At 33.3% G+C, this 15648-nt stretch overlaps 1 protein-coding gene across 10 annotated transcripts in view; it reads left to right on the top strand.

The window, feature by feature from the left end:
* SUPT3H (SPT3 homolog, SAGA and STAGA complex component) overlaps window positions 1–15648 on the top strand; it is a 668918-nt gene that overhangs the window by 176905 nt on the left and 476365 nt on the right. The gene's annotated exons all lie outside the window — the stretch shown is intronic.

The following is a 15648-nucleotide window of genomic DNA, read 5'->3' as shown; positions in this document are numbered from 1 at the left end:
TATACAAGTGTATATACTTTTATATTTGTGTGTAAAACTGTGAATACTAATTAAGAAGTATTTTCATGATATTAACATTTTAATGTCCTCAGATTCCAACCTCTTTCATAAATTTGGTAATGAGTAAGCTTCTTTTTTTTTTTTAAATTGATACCTGGGAAATAAAATAACTTGGTTTTTGATGAAACATTTTTGAGGTTCTTTAACTCAGAGCAGCCTTAGTTTCCCAAATTGTAATTTTGTAGATCAATAGTCTATCATGTGGACTATTTGCCTTTGGATATTTGGAAGAGGGAAAATAGCCAAGTTACTTCATTTACAGTTGTGGTTTTACTACACATGTAGTTTGAATAGATATATTTTTGGTGAAGAAATTAAATGTTCATGAATTAGAGGAATTCATAGCTCTTCTTTCCTCAAAGAATGTGTGGGACAGGTGTTCCAAATACATTTCCTCATATCCTTTAATGAATCACCATCTTGCTCCATGGCATCTCTGTTTAAATGTGAGGTTCCTAAGAATAGAAATAACCATGTGAAAAATTAATTATTATTTACAGTTTTCATTTTACACCAAAAATGCATCAAGGTAGTCTTATTTTACTTGTCATTTAGATAAAAAGTTGAGATAATATCTGTTGAGTAGATGATATGAGAATTTTCATATTACTCACATCTATCCTCTTTAATGTATTGATTATTTTAAATAAGGAGATGCATTTCTAGGAAGTTGATGTTTAAGATTAATCTTCGCTAAATTATTTTCCTATTGGAAGTGAGATCTCAATGAATAAAAAAGTCTTTAATAGAATAGCAAAATGAATTGGCAAAAAAAAAAAGAAATCACATTTTACAGTGTAGTAATCATGGAAACAAAGATTTAGAGCTGGAAGGATCTATACAATTCAGTCCCCTAACTTTATGTCTTATCCCATATTTAAAGGTAAAGTTTTTGTTGTTGTTTTTTTTTTTTAAATAATAATATGGGTGAGCCTTATTTTACATATCATTAGTTAGCAGGATCAGTATTCTGTTAGGGAAATGTACCTGTGAGAAAATCATAAATTAAATTCATTTGTCTACTAAGAAATCTAATAATAGTGGCAAAAACATTGAAAGCCTTTTTTCTGAAAAAGAAAAAAGTCTGAAGTGCTATAAGATCCTTCCCTAAAATTCCTCTTTCTCCCCTTTTCATATTCTTTTATCTTCTTGATGTCTAGAATGTTTCTTTCACTTTTATAAGATCACTTTAGAGTGTCTCCTCCCCAATTTTTTCCCTTTAATAAGTATAGTAGGTACTTTGAGCAAAGTAGTAATTCTGATTTTTCCTACTCTGTTTCCTTTATTAAAAAAACAAATGCCAATAAAAACTCACTTTTGGTAGAGCTCAAAATTTTGAAAGACAGCATATCTATCTATCTATCTATCTATCTATCTATCTATCTATCTATCTATCTATCTATCATCTATCTATATCCCTGCCATTTTAAAAAAATCTAGTTCTCAGAACTCTGTATATTGAAACTGATTTAAAATACATGGGTTTGACAATGTTCTTCATATAATAACTTCCACTTAAGATTCAAGCCTTATTTCTTATTCTTTTCTGCATCTCCTATTAAAATTTTAAACAAGTAATCAAATATTTCTATAAGATTTTCTTGGGAGGAAAATATTAGAGGAGAATTGAGAAGCTATAAATAATATGGAATACTGAGACAAGTAGAAGATATTTGTTAAATTAGATTTAAAGATTTATTAAATAAAGGTATACCTTTTACATTGTGATCTGGAAAATCTACTTAGAATATTTTGGCCCCCTCTTCATACCAGAAAAGTTCTGGATTTTTTTCCCTTTTATTGGCTGTTTACAATACTTTATGTAAAATTTGGATTAAAGTTTGGTCAACATGTTGATATCATATGACACATTTTATGTTTCTGAGTTTCTAATCTTTTTTCTGTATCTTCTACTAGACTTCATGTATAAGCTGCAGCTTCCGTAAAATCCCCTAAATTCCCATGTAATTTCTTAGGCCAACCCACAGTATATCAAAATCATTTTGGAGAAAGTTGTGCTATGGAAGGGATACCTAAAGCAATTTCTCCTGAATTATTGGCAAATCTAGCAAAAATTTTTAGAACGATGACCTAAGTGCATCTTTCCCAAATTCAACACCACAATTTCTGTGGGCTGAAAATGGTGAGTGAAATTTTCTGAATTTCTTGACAAAAAAAAGATAAATGGGTTAAAAATAAGTAGCCATCAAGGCAGGTAAGAATTTAGGGAAATTGATGTATTGCTGAAGCTTAGTTCTCCACTTGTTTTTGATGCTTGGTGACTGTGGTTAACAAATATGTGCTTTGAATACAAATGCTAACTTTATTTTATCTGAAGACTTGAAATTCTGAAGAAGTCAGTTAAAAATATAACTGCCCAAAGAGTGAATCTTTTGAATTTTGACCTTTATTTACTCTTACCATTCATAAGGTGGTTTTGATTGCCTATGATAATAATGTAATTGCATATCATAGTTAATGAAACAAGTATTTTTTTTTAAAGTTCTGTCTATATTGTAGGCAGAGTGCCAATTACTAGGGATAAAAAAACAACAAAGAAAAACCAATCCTGTCATTAAGGCGCTTCCATTCTCCATGTTGATGGAGACAACTTGTGGATACACAGGTGTGTGCAAAAAACAAGCTATATACAAGAATAACCTTAGAAGAGAAGATGCTTAAAGCTTGAGGAGTTTGTGGAGTGGCGTGGTGTAAAAGACCTTTTTTTTTTTTAATATACTTTAATATTTTATTTGATCATTTCCAAGCATTATTCATTAAAGACATAGATCATTTTCTTTTCCTCCTCCCCACCCACCATAGTCGACACATAAATCCACTGGGCATTACATGTTTTCTTTATTTGAACCCATTGTTATGTTGATAATATTTGCATTAGAGTGTTCATTTAGAGTCTCTCCTCTGTCATGTCCCCTCAACCTCTGTATTCAGGCAGTTGCTTTTCCTAGGTGTTTCCACTCCCACAGTTTGTCCTCTGCTTATGAATGATGTTTTTTTTCTCCTAGATCCCTGCAAATTGTTCAGGGACATTACACCGCCACTAATGGAGAAGTCCATTATGTTCGATTATACCACAGTGTATTAGTCTCTGTGTACAATGTTCTCCTGGTTCTGCTCCTCTCGCTCTGCATCACTTCCTGGAGGTTGTTCCAGTCTCCATGGAATTCCTCCACTTTATTATTCCTTTTAGCACAATAGTATTCCATCACCAACATATACCACAGTTTGTTCAGCCATTCCCCAATTGATGGGCATCCCCTCGTTTTCCAGTTTTTGGCTACCACAAAGAGCGCAGCTATGAATATTTTTGAACAAGTCTTTTTGTCCATTATCTCTTTGGGGTACAGACCCAGCAGTGCTATGGCTGGGTCAAAGGGTAGATATTCTTTTGTCGCCCTTTGGGCATAGTTCCAAATTGCCCTCCAGAATGGCTGGATCAGTTCACAACTCCACCAGCAATGTATTAATGTCCCTACTTTGCCACATCCCCTCCAGCATTCATTACTTTCCTTTGCTATCCTGTTAGCCAATCTGCTTGGTGTGAGGTGATACCTCAGAGTTGTTTTGATTTGCATGTCTCTGATTATGTAAAAGACCTTTTGCAGAATGTTGTGTTTGAGTTCAGTCTTGAAGGAAGCCAGGTGTTCTAAGAGTTTGATACCTCATAAGTCTAATAGTGTAGAAAGATGCTAGATTCTGAAAAGCTTTAAATGTCATATATTGTATCTTGGAATTATTAAGAAATTATCAAAATAAATTGAGAGGGGGAAGGAATTGTGATAAGGTCAGACCTATGCTTTTGGAATAATCACTCTGTTGCAGTTGGGTGGAGGTTTGATTGGATAGCTAGCATTTATATAATAATTTAGGATTTGCAAAGCACTTTACATGTACAAGCTTTTAGCTAAGTTTTAAAGTAGCAATAAGACTTTTGGGCCAATTTTTATGTTAATTGAGCCTCACAATGATTTAATAATGTAAGTGCTATTACTCTCATCTTATAAATAAAGAAACTGAGGCAATAATGAAGAGATTAAATGACTTGTCCAAGGTTACAAGGATAATAAAATATCCAAGATAGGTATGAGCTCAAGGCTTCTTGATTTCAAGTCCAATACTCTATGCACTGTAACATCTAGCTTGCCTTCTAACTAGAGTGGGAAGAGCCTTGAGACAGACTGATGTTTTAGGAGGCTACTGAAAATCTAAGGAAAAGATTCTGAATTAGGGGATTGTTTTGTGTGTTGAGAGAAGGGGGCTACATATACTATAGATGTTGTGGAGATAGAAGTGACAAGAAAGATTTTTTAAAAACTCAACATATTTTACTATCTGAAATAAAGGTATAATAAGACATATGATGTATACCCAAATGAGAATTTTATCTTGGTATTCTTATGTTACAGAGAATCAACTTTGGTTCTGGAAACAAAGGACTTTTTATATTTACTGCATATGACCTTGGACAAGTCACTTTATTTCTCTTCTTTTCAATTTCCTTATTTCTAAAATGAAGAGCCTGGACTAGATGACCTGTGACATTCCTTCCATTAGATTTAAAGGTCAATGATCCTTTGATCTTCTGTATTTTTCTCATTTTGCAGCTATGAAAAAACATTAGAGTCTATGGATAAAGGTATTATTAATAGTTATTCATGTATATATAAATATAGTTGATTATCACATTTGTATTTTTATTTTGCATGCAACTTCAAAAATTAACTTGTACATAAAGTGATATTCAAGAAAAACCAGTGACATTTCTGAAGGATAATTATGATGAATAGAAAGAAAAAAGGTTTCAGGCAAGATTTTTTCTTCCTCATGTGAATACTCAAATCTTATTTGAACTCTATTTTAGGTGAAGAAAATAAACAACTTTTATTTGGAGTGTTATATAGGGAAAAGAAAGAAGCAAGACAAATAACATTAGGGTATGATATGTTCCAGTGGATGGTATTTTAAGTAAAGCTAAGACCTGGGCATAAAATGTTATAGAGAAAGAAATATTTTTAGCCTGTTATTTATTTAAATTTATTTATTTAAGGATCACATAATACTTGAATTTGTCCAATATTTCAAACCAGTTGAATCTGAATTATTAAAATTTTACTGTGTAGTTTGACTCTGATTTTGTTGAAATTTAAATATCCCTTGTAAGTAAATTTATTCCTTATTTATCATTCCCTGGGACATAATGAAAAAGGTGAGGGGGGTGGTAGTAAGGATGATACCTACAAAGTTCTATTTCTTTTGATTGCAAAGCATTAATTGATTGTGAAACACACTCATGATGAACCATAAAACAAACATTAAACATAGGAAGTTCAACTAGGAATATGTGATTATTACAAAATGAATAGGTTGTTGAGAACAGGATTTGAAATTAAATTTGATTAAACCTGGAAAATAATACTAGTAGGTAATTTATATATTAACATATACATATAATAATAAATATTAAACTGATATTCTTTACTTCTTGTTTGCAATTTTACATTTTTATCACATGTATACATGTTTCATTAGGAGACTCATTTTTGTTCTTCTCTGAATAACTTGAAAATACCATTATTGCTGTTTTGGTATTTAAGAGTGGGAAACAATGGTCTTAAGGGTAATACTTTGCCCCAAACTTTGAAATTTAGAGGAGTCACACTTCCTCTGGCAGAGTATAGCTATGAATAATTTCACTATTTGTATTAGATATAAAATAGATCATCAAGGTCACTATCCTGTTTTCCATAAAATTAGGAAGATAGGATCTTTAAGTGACAGACACTATAAAATTAAGAAGTACTATAACAGATAATGTTGAAAAAACTCATCAAAATTTTTATTTTAAAATTTTCTCTTTTGACCAGTGATTTTTTTATTGCTATATTAATGTAAGAGGTTCAAAAGCAGGGTAATTCAGTTGGAAAATGTGCACTGCCCCTTTTCAGCCAGTTCTCAATGAAGTTGAAAGCTATTGCTTTCAGCCAAGAAAACAAACTTGTGAATATCTTCTGTGGATTCTTTAGATTAGTGATTAATTTTTTGTTTTTAGAATGTATACACTGTATTCTTGTATTATTTCTTGCATTATGATGACATTTAGGATTTTTTACTTTTTCTGTTCTTGTGGAGAGGGAGCCTCCTATACCTAAGTTGTTTCTATAATTAAACTGTCTTAGAAATAAACATGCATATCTCATGTAAAGATGTTTCCTAGACATTATTGCATTTTGCTTTTCTTCTTCCAGATTATCCTCATTTTAACACATTCCCAGTTAGTTTTATTTTTATTGTTTTGTTTTCGTTTTCCTTTGGAGAGACTTAATATCTGAATGTACATTTTTCTCTTCTTCTTATTTCTGCTTTGCTGACATTTGCTATTTTTTAACTTCTTCCAAAGATCCTATTTCTTTCTTGAATCATTTGGGAACATCTTGCTCTTATCCTTTTGAATCTATATGGTTCTCATTTTCATTAATTGTTAGTTCAGTTTCCTTTTTCTTGCAATGTTTAAAGTTATTTATGAGGGTGGAGTTGAGATGGTGGATTAGTAACTAGGAAAGCTGAAACTGCTCTGACAATCCTTCCAAACCAATCTTTAAAAAGCACCTCAAAATGACAAGAGTGAAAAACCAACAGTAAGATGGAGTGAGGAGGCTTTCCCAAGGAACACAACTTGAAAGATAGACAGAGAGAGTCTATTTTCACAGGAGTTTCATGGGATAAGGGGCAATTGGAAGCAAAACTTCACATAAAGAAGTGCTGGTCAAACCCCTGCCTCCAATTGCACCAGGTTCCTAACTTGGGTATAGGCCAAATTTACGATTCCAGGGCCATGCCTAAACCACCACCAACAGAGTACTCTAGATCCCAGGTCCACCCCGCAAAGTCCAAGGCTCTGGCATCAGCCTGCAGTGAAGCCCAGAAGTCCATAGCACTAGTCCCTTTCAAGTCTGCACTCTGGTGCAGCCCTTAGCCCCAGTGCAAAATAGCTCCAAGTGCTAAGATCTGCAAGCCATCAGCAGAGGAGACAGAATCATCAACTTTCAAAATTCCCAGTTCACAGGTGAAAAAAGCCTAGGAAAATGAGCAAACAGCAAAAGTAACATCTAACCCAAGAAAAGTTCAATTTGGACAAAGAAGAAAGCACAGAATCAACATGGGAGGGTGAGATCCAATCAACTACATATAAAACTGCAAAGAAAAATAGGAATTGGTCTCAGGCTCTGGAACAACTACAAAAGGAATTAAAAATCAAATGAGGCAGGTCAAAGAAAAATGTGAAAAAAAAAGAGAATAACAAATTAAAGTAATGCAAAAAAAAAGAGCAGCTTAAAAAGCAAATTGATCAGCTACCTTTTCTCTAGATTTTTAACTTGAGTTTTATTTCTTTTGAGATTTTTACTCATAGTGTTTCCTATTTGAAATTATATTCTTATATTAACACTTTTTATTGTTTTCTCTTGTGGGCCCAAATCTCAAAGCTGTTTCAGCTGCGTGTCACATTGGGGCATTCACTTTTCACCAACTTTAGTTCCTAAGCTAAATGATTTCTGAGACAGTCAGTACTAGTTCTAGCTAAATATCTATCCTCTTTCCTTCAGGTCCAGTGCAGCTTTGTATTCTAGTTCTCTAACTCAGTTCCTCTTATGACTGAGTGCTGCCACTCCAGGTAGAATACTCTCCTACATTCCTATACTTCTTCCTCTCCTACTTATAGTTTTTAGATTTGTTATATAGATAAGAATTACTTTTGTATTTGCCTAAGCCAGTGATGGCAAACCTTTTAGAGATGAAGTGCTGCCTCCCAAGACTGAGTACCAATGCCCCTCCCCTCCACATTTTGGGTATGTCCCTCCCTTTACCCGACATGGGGGAGGGAGGAAGAGCTCTGGATGGAGGCAAATGAAGTGAGGAATGTTTTCAGTGAGTGTAGAGACAGGGAGGGGAGTGGCCTGAGCATTCTGCTCCCCTCCAGCTGTTGCCTGTGAGCTACCCCTGCTTACCCCTTGTAAGCTCCCATTTAGTTACTGGGCAGAGGGGTTTGGGGGATGTGAAAAAATGTCCTCAAGTGCGATGGAGACAGGGAGGTATACAGCTTCGCCCAATTCCCTCTGCCTTTCTAATAATGAACTCTGAGGATGAGAGAGCTCTCTGAGTGCCATTTTTGACATGATTGCCCTAAGCAGTCTGTCATAGTTCAAAGTAGCCATTTTCATTTTGAAAAAGATTATTTTTCACATGTGATATATATTTTTATTTTGAGAACAAATGTTTTATGAATAGCCCACTTTAAAATTCTATGTAAACAGATCAATATATGTTTTCGTGTTACTAACAACATTCATTTGGACTCTTTAGCCAAAATTGTGGTATATTTGAGGGAAACACATTGTACAAAATGCCTTTCAGTTTTTTATAAACCTACTCTAACTATCTTTAAATTCTTTTATTTATTTTTTTGAGGGAAAAGCAAATATTTGATATAGAGTTATAATTTTATAATTATTATATTTTTATGGTGGAAGAATAGAGCCAGAAAATAACTACTGGTATATCTACAATTTTTCTCAATTGCATGTGTAAAGGAGCAATAAACCACTGTGTGAATTGGCTAGAATATGAAAAAAATAGTTTTTTGAGACATTTTCACTAAAATATCAGTACATATTTTTCCTAGTATTTATTAAAACCCTTGTTACTTGGATATTTCTTGAAATTGAATTTCTATATATTGTATGCATATGTCTTTTATGTATTTTTATTAGAATAGTGTTCATTGCTTGACAACTAATACTTTGTGTCTAGTGACTATGCTTTTACAAATGAGTTTTTCCAGCTAATTTGTAAATGGCATGAAAGAAATAATATTAGTGGTTCTTTTAACATACCTTGAGTAGTATGAACAGATGGCTAAAGCTTATTTATATCTTATGCTAAAAAGTAATGACTTGGTGAATTGGTCATCAAATAAAGAGGCCATGTGACATAATTTTCTCATCTTGAGTATATATCCTTGTTATACTATGGTATGGAGGGCTTGTCGTGCCCTCCTAGGGCAGCTCTCCAGCCTTTGATCCTCACCTGACACCCAGCTCTTACTTGTGGCTCCCAGTAGCTGCTAGCATGCGGCAGCGGCCACACCCCGGGCAAAGGCTTCGACAGGCCGGCCAAACCTTGTGAGGGTAGCCATCAGGTCGTAGACTCCTGGTGAACCAGGGCTTTGCTCACCCAGCATGTGAAGACTGCTTCGGCCGAACAGGCGGAAGAAACCCACAAGAAGGTTCAACGGCTGAGATGGCGATGCAGCAAAGCACTGTGGAGTGCTTAGGGCGTGTTGGAGCACAAAGGACAACAAGGCAGTCCAATGCAGCTGAGGAAGTCTCCAGGTGTAATGACTTTTCGTGCCACTGGACCCAGGCTTCCAACGCCGAGAGAGTGGGACTGTCTCTGTGCATCGACTTTTCCACTTAAATCTTCATGCACAAGTGTCTTTGCCCACAAAAACACACAAAGACAATCGTCATCCTTGGTTACCGAGAGACGACTACTACTACTACTACTACTACTACTACTACTACTACTACCACTACTACTACTACTACTACTACTACTACTATTATTATTACTACTACTACTACTACTACTACTACTACTACTATTACTACTACTACTACTACTACTACTACTACTACTACTACTACTATTACTACTACTACTACTACTACTACTACTACTACTACTACTACTACTACTACTATTACTACTACTACTACTACTACTACTACTACTACTACTACTACTACTACTACTACTCCTACTACTCCTACTACTCCTACTACTCCTACTACTACTACTATGCTCTCAATATGTTCTCTTTCTAAAAATTATCAGTCAGGACATTTTCCTCTTCTATAAAATGTACAAGTTTCTTTAAATTTTATACTGTTTTCTGATTTTTTTTTTCCTGCCACACCAACTGTGTGTGGTCAGAAATTTTTTTCTTTTTTTTAACAGATTGATATAGGAAGCATATTTCTTGTTTCTGAAGTATTCTATGCTTGGGTGGTCACTCAATTGCTGCATATTAGAGCTGTGTGTTTTCCCTGCTCATTTATACATGGTTTTATTGTTTAAATCTCTTCCTGTACTTAATTACTTTTATTCTATTGACATTTTATTAAAATTAGTTTTTATAAACTTAGAAGTCTTTAGGTGTTATTAAAATGATGATTTACATTTTACTTTGTGGGAACCAATATTTAAATAATGACTTATGTAAATTCTGATAGGTTTTAGGACCTAAGTAATTTCAATGCTCTTTTATTTATTTCATATTTTTGGGGGGGATTTTATTTAATTAATTAATTTAGAATATTTTCCCATGGTTACATGATTCATGTTCTTTCCCTCCTTTTCCCCCAAATCCTTCCTGTTGGTAACGCACAATTCCATTGGGTTTTACATGTGTCATTGATCAAGACCTATTTCTATATTATTGATATTTGCACTAGGGAATTCTCTTTTAAATGGTTTCTTTGGTAAGTTCATCTAGTTTTTTTTTATTAAATACTTCCTAATGGAAACATTCAGTTAAGTATCAGAACATATATTTTAATCTGGATTAAATAGGAACTGACAATTAGATTTCATACTTTTAGTTTAATGATTTTGTTAATAATTTAGCCTTCAAATACTATATCACAACATCCATTTTTATTGACTCATATGAATACAAACTTGTTTTTAAATATTGCATTTTATTTTCTTCAGCTATAAAGTAGTTTTTTCCCTCATATTCAAAATCTCTGATCCCATGGATTGGGGCTGGGGGAGTTGATGTGCACATTTTAATACCCTTTTCTTCAAAATCCCTGAATTGCTTTCCATAATGTAAAATCCTTGGAATATATAATTATCAAGTTTACACACACACACAAAAATTCCACATTGACTACTTTCTGTACTTAGAATTAAAACTGTGTATTGGTTCTAAGGCAGAAGACCAGAATGGGCTAGATATTGGGGGTTGTCATTTTCCCAGAGTCACACATTTGGAAGTGTCTGAGGCCGGATTTGAACATAGGGCCTCCCCTCTCTAGACCTGGTTCCCAATCTACTGAACCACCCAGCAGCCCCTGCTATTTTCTTGAGAAGTGTATTTTAGCTTCCACTTCTCTCCAGGTATAGATAGGACTTTCTCATTGTTTTTTCTACAATAATGATTGATTTTTATATTAGGCAGAGCTCTTTAAAAATTGTTCCATTTTTATAGTAATGTTATAGTATATTTCCCCCTGGTTGTGCTCATCTCAATATAAACCATTTCACACAAATCTTTCCTGTTTTTTCTGAAAATATCTTTTTCCTCACTAAATTATATCACAATAGTGTTCCATTATGCCTATATGCCATGATTTAGCTTTTTCTTCATTGATTGACTTTCTTTTTAGTTTCCAATTCTTTGCTGCCACAGATAAAAACAAACTAAAGAAACTAACAGGAGCAAAAAACAAAACAAAATACAAACCTATTATAAATATTTCTGTTTACTTAGGATCTTTTATTCTTTATTATCTTCTTTTTAATCATCTTGGAATATAGTGGTATTGTTGGATTGAAGAATATGCACATTTTAATAAGCTTTTGTTCAAAGTTTTGATTTGCTTTCTGTCATAGATGTAACAATTTACTCAGCTCCATCAACTACATCTTTTCCTACAACTTTTCCAACATATGCATCTATCCTTTTTTTGTTCAATTTTGTCAATCAATTGAGTATGAAGTAGATTTTAAGGGTTGCTTTAATTAGAATTTCTCTAAATGTTTGGATGAAGTCATTCATTGTGAAAACTGTAATCTTAAATAGCTGGAAGAAATCTGTATCTTTCCATGTTGAGATCACAAGGTCATAAGATTTAGAATTAGAAGGGTACCTTCATTTTTCAGATGAATAAAATTAAGATGCAAGGTATATTAAATGTCTGTCTTTTTTTTAATTTTTATTTTTAAACATTATTTTATTTGGTCATTTTCACACATTATTCATTGGAAACAAAGATAATTTTCTTTTCCTCCCCCCCCCCTCCCTCCACCCCTCCCATAGCTGACTCATGATTCCACTGGGTGTCACATGTGTCCTTGATTCGAACCCCTTTTCATGTTGTTGGTATTTGCATTAGAGTGTTCATTTAGAGTCTCTTCTCAGTCATGTCCCCTCAACCCCTGTAGTAAAGCAGTTGCTTTTCTTTGGTGTTTTTACTCCCTCAATTTGTCCTCTGCTTGTGGATAGTGTTTTTTCTTTTAGGTCTCTGCAGAATGTTCAGGGACATTGCATTGACACTAATGGAGAAGTGCATTACGTTCAATTGTACCACAGTGTTTCAGTCTATGTGTACAATGTTTTCCTGGTTCTGCTCCTCTCTCTCTGTATCACTTCCTGGAGGTTGTTCCGGTCTCCATGGAATTCCTCCACTTTATTATTCCTTTTAGCACAGTAGTATTCCATCACCAACATATACCCCAATTTGGTCAGAAATGTCTTTCCAAAGATATTGAAGTCAGTGACTGAAGGATATGAATTTGTAAATTGCCTTCTTCCAGGATTAAATATATAAAAATAAATGACTTTTTGGAAACACTTCCCTAAATTAATTAACTTGATTTTTTTAAAGTTCCTAATATAAACATATAATGAAGCCTAATTCATATATAATTTGGCATAGAAAAAAAGATGGAATAGTTGCTATAATCATTTGTGATGAATTATATTTTTAAATGATCCAGAGCTAGAATATAATAATTTAAAATAACTTGGGTATGTAACTCTTCTAGAACTGGGAAAAAAATATGTATCCACTGTTATGCTATCCCAGTAAGGTGATAACTAATGAATATTTTTATATGTAAGCCACTGTTCTCTGTATTATGGAGAATTAGTATGCTCTCTCTGTTCTCAAAGGACTTGCAGTTTTAGCTGAGAAAATAAGAAATATACTCATGAAAAGTATGTAAGGCAATATACATTAAAAGTCAAAAAAGTAAGTTGATACAAAAATTGCTAGAAGAATGACATAGTTCTAGGTTGATAATGATGATGATGAATAAATATATGAAATATGAAGAAACAGTAATTTTTTTTGTTGTGGAAATATCCACCTGTAGGAATTTCCTTATATTCATTTGGATTCAATTCATGCAACCTGTATATGACTTAGTAGGGAGTTACTTCAGGCATATAGAAGTTAAATGATGTGCTCAGTCAGCAACACAGCTAACTAAAATAATATTAGCTCATAATAACAAAAGTAGAAATATCTTACCAGTTTGACAAGAACTTTTTACCCCCATCTTTTTTTCCCAACAGTATTGTCATCTCTAAGTCACACAACAATATCTAAGGAATCATAAATATAACAATATCCGTAAGTCTAGATTAAGTGAAATAGAACTTGAATTGAGGGGCTACTCATTCTGAAGAAAGAAAAGTTGAAGACTGTGATGTCACTGGAAGTCTTCACACATCTGAATTTATACCTAAAAATAAAATGAATGGGGAAAATAGTATTGATATCTAAAGTGATTTAAAAGGTGATAAACATACTTAGACTCAAGGCCCAAAAAAGTATTTTTTTTATTTTGATAGTCTTAGAGAAATTAGTAGAAAAAATAGTCTGGCTTAAAATTTTTCCTATATTTTATGACTATAACAAATGGATGCATTCTCCCACAATATTTTTAAGAAAATGTAAAGTATTTCAGGATCTGCATATAGCAGTATACATTGTTAAAGTAATAAGCTTGGGAAAATAAATACAGATACCAGGAAATAATCCCAAGTGCAGTTATCAAACAGTATCAAACAGTCTAAAAGACCTATTAACAAACTGTACAAAGAAATAAAAAAAAATTATTAGCTCTAGAAACTAGCAGTAGAAAACTTGAGTGCCATTTTGTCAGGGATATGCTGATAAATGTTTAACAAGTGCCTTCTCCCCCAAATGAACAGCACAATATACTTTAAAGTTGAATCACTATTAGTAATATCTTTCTATTACATTCCTGAGTGTAGACAATTAAAAACATAATAAAGCAAGCTCTGTATTTTAGTGTTTGCCAATTTTGGAGGTATAAATGCTCACACTAAAAATTTAACAATAGACTCTTCGAGCTGGTTCTGTAGACATATGTTGCCTAGTTAAAGTCATCAAAAGAGAAAGTATGACAAAGGAAGGCAAAAAACAAAAGCTCTTCATAAATTGTAAACTCATCAACTTCCTTTTACTTTGCATGCAAAAGTCAGTACTTTTAGGTGATATATGTTGCCAATTTAATATGTTTCCTCATTTAAATCCCATTTACAGTTATGGTTAGTGGAAATGTTTTTAACCAAAGAAAATCATTGAGCATGGTACAGTTTCAATTTAATTCAGTTCAATAAACATTTATTATTGCCTACTATATAGCAGGTACTATGCTAAGTGCTGGGGATACAAATAAGAAAAAGAAAGGTCTCTGTCCTCAAGGAGTTTACAATCTACTCTAAAGGGGAATGGTGGGGGAGGGACTTCATTGGGGGCATCTTTTTCTCTGGAGTCAAGACCAAGCAGGGCAACAGATAGTCAAATAATCTGGGAAGTCTGGGTTCTGCTCTCTATAGTATAAAATTTTTGGTGGAATTGAGTGTTCCACCCTCCAGTCTTTCAATCAGAAGGGAAAATAAGTAATCAGAAAAGGTCAAACAGATAACATTAATTACATGGAGTTGAAAATCTTTGACACATTTGAAATCAATAATGTTAGAACTATGAGGGAAAGAATCAATTGGGGGAAAATGTTTACATAAAATATTTCTGATAAGGGTCCAATTTTGAGAATTTGTAGGGAATTTTTTTCTCTCTCACTATACACATGCATGCGTGCACACACATACATATACATATATATACATCAAGAATACCAAGAGCCATTCTACCATTCCACTATAGATAGTGGCCAAAGAATGTGACCCAACCGATTTCAGAAAAAAATCTTGCACACAATATTTGTTGTTTTAAAATTAAACCACATTATTCATAATGGACATATATGAAGCAACTCTAGTTTCATGTCACAAACAGCCAATTGATGATAATACCTTAAGACAATGATGTCAAACCCTGGTAGAAATGAGGGCCAGTAATTAATACATAAGAATCCCTGAGTCCCCATATTGATTTAGTCTTAAAATATCTATATTGTATCCTAATTACATTTTAATTCAATTCAAGCCTCACTTGGAGTATTGTAGACTTGTATGTGGCTCACAGGCCCATTTGATCTCTTCTGACTAAGATATAAATAGTCTGTGTTGGATGGATTTTGGAAAGACAGGAACATATAAACTGTTGTTATAGCTGTGGATTGGTCAATCCATCTTTAAAATATACTAAGAAGGTGCCTAAAATGTCCATACTTTTAAACCTATAGATTCCACTGTGAGATGGAGGTTCTTAATGAATTCAAGTATGGAAAGATCTTTGTAAGCCAAAATTTATAGCAGGGCTTTTTGGATGGTAAAAAAGTGAAAAC

This window comes from Monodelphis domestica, chromosome 2, assembly GCF_027887165.1.
Source record: "Monodelphis domestica isolate mMonDom1 chromosome 2, mMonDom1.pri, whole genome shotgun sequence".
Classification (NCBI taxonomy): domain Eukaryota; kingdom Metazoa; phylum Chordata; class Mammalia; order Didelphimorphia; family Didelphidae; genus Monodelphis; species Monodelphis domestica.
This window is presented reverse-complemented; position numbering and strand designations above follow the sequence as displayed.